This window comes from Priapulus caudatus, unplaced genomic scaffold (genome assembly GCF_000485595.1).
Source record: "Priapulus caudatus unplaced genomic scaffold, Priapulus_caudatus-5.0.1 Scaffold36, whole genome shotgun sequence".
In the NCBI taxonomy this organism is placed as follows: Eukaryota; Metazoa; Priapulida; class Priapulimorpha; order Priapulimorphida; family Priapulidae; genus Priapulus; species Priapulus caudatus.
Window position 1 is genome coordinate 17,707 of NW_014577097.1, and position 2,630 is coordinate 20,336.

Sequence of the window (2,630 nt, forward strand, 5' to 3'; positions counted from 1 at the left end):
CACAGCTCCTCATGAGTCGCCGGTTGAGAGCAACACTGCCTACGTCACATACGTTTTTATATTCACACGCAGAAGACACGTCAGATGTAGTAGCTAAACACATCGCGCGTCAACATGTTCAGAAGGATTATTTCGACCGACATGCAGGAAAGTCACTATCTGCGTTACAACCAGGTGATCGTGTACGGGTACAGGTGAATGAGCACACCTGGCAACCAGCAACCGTCAAGGACCGAAGCGACAAACTACGATCATATGTTGTCGAAACTACAACAGGTAGAAAATACAGAATAAATCGAATAAATATTCGACCGTCAAAAGAAGCAGAAAAGCAGTTTGAACCAAAGAACAGAGCTGCCTATGTACGGTATGAACCCAACCGAGATGAACCGATGGTGCCAGACATAGTCGAACAACCACCGTCAGATGAGCCGCCACCGGAAGCTGGTGAAACTGTTACAAGGAGTGGTCGTGTGGTTCGCAAAACATTGAGATAAAGAAGCGCATAAGCATCAGTTATGTAATCTGTATATATATATATATAATTAGTTGGAACATTATTCTTTGTGTGCAAAATCTATTTAAGAAGGGAGATGTAATGTATCGTAAGGTGCTGCCACCTATAATAAACGGAAGAGCATGTTCTCTCTCTCCTAATCGCACATGGCCGACTTCGTGGTTACTTATTGATGTTGTTCCAAATAGAATGTCCCATATAGAGCGACATTACAGTTCAGTTGTTCGTCCTCAGTTGGAATCCTGATAAAAACTTTAAGTTGGTGAATTCTTATATATTCCTTTAAATATTCTTGAAATTTCTGCCTGGGTCATATCTGACGTAAAATATTTAAAGGTCTATCTATAGAAATCTAGAAATAGAATATTCTCTAGCTATAAAAAAAATTAAGTAGTATAGTAGTAGTAGTATAGAGGCTAGCCGCTAGACTCACACTCACAGGCACTTGGAGCGTTTCAACAAAATATAATGCTAAATAAATACGAAAGCTATTTGCTACCAAAGTTTTGCACTGTTTCTCTACTCTCTTTCACCTATTATTGCCGGCAATTTCCTGTAAATGCCGTCCAAATGCTCATCTGCAACCATGTCTGCAACACACGCTGGCTGCCGCACGCTAGCTGCTAGGCCTAGCTGCTGCACACTTTTCAATTTTTTCAATTCAAAAATGTTTATTCACGCATTACAATATACATACATAATATAACTGGTTATATTAGTTTCAGAATTGCGTAGTAGGGCGAATTGACTGTGAAGTCTTCGAGTCAGCCATGCACTCCTTAAATATGATATTATTTATGATGGCTGTTATATAGATACATGAGTTTAAAGTGATAGTAGACTTTAGGATTTTACTGCATACAACTGTACTTACTGTATAACAAATCGTCTATACCCACACGTATTTGTTACCAGATACCTAATTAAATTATTATAATTAATTACACATCAACGCTACGAAATTTGAACGGCGCCATGACACCCGCGACCGTGCTGCCACCCTAAAAAAGTGGCGCATTTGCCAATTTATTTTGCACGTTACAGACCGAGGGCTAATCACAAAGGTGCAATTATATTTATACCTAAATGCTATTTAACCGAAAGATGTTCGTTTTAAGACAAATTTATCCATAGTATAACTGAAACTATATATCGTTTATAAGATATTACAATCCTTTTGCTTTTAAATTAATAAATAGAAACACCCTCGGTCTGTAGCCCTTGGCTGAAAAGTGGTTTTGCGCAACTTATCAGATCGTGCGCTTTGACTGGCACCACCGTTGTTGTAATCAAACTGTAGTCGTTAGTTTTAAAACATTTTTTAATAATATTTCTAATTGTGATTAAACCATAAAACTTTTTATGTAGCTTAATTTTAACCTAAAGTAACTGAAAATAACCCTAGAACCTAGAGTAAACGATCCCTTTAACATAATTAAAGATACATAATGAAAGATACATGATGATTACGCAAAGGAGAACAGGTATGATCACTAGCGGATTAAGGGCGGGGCAACAGGGGCACGTGCCCTGGCCCCCCAACATTTGGGGCTCCCTACATTTAGAGTATCCCAAAATTTACAAAACTGTTGTAATTGTGATCCACAAAATTCTTAGCATGTAACGTTGAAGTGATGCGTTTCCCATGCTGTTTCGCTGACTGAATATTATTCGCTACTCGAATCAAGGCAGTCACTAATTGATTGTTTTTTCTTTTTCCGCAGATTCTCGTCGCATATTCAATTGTAGGAACTCCAACGAAACAGCGACAGAAAATAAGTTACCGTTTCAATTTCACTTCTTTCCCTGAATGAATTGTTCAGCCCAAGGAGTTAAATATAACAAGGAGAGGAAGATTGGTGTTCTATTGTCTCTTGGTTTGATCTGCACAGCCGTTTCAGCTGATTATGGTCCAGAGATGGCGCCTTTGAGGCGAAAAGCATACAGCCAATCTGCTTCTTCTCCTTGTTATATATAGCTCCTTTGTTCAGCCTAGAGTCCCTTTATATTGAGAGTTGCGACAACTCGCAATTAGAAACCATATTGTTTCCAAGCGGATCCACACCGCTGCCGCTTAAGTACAGCGCTGTATGAATACGCTGTACAATGGTCC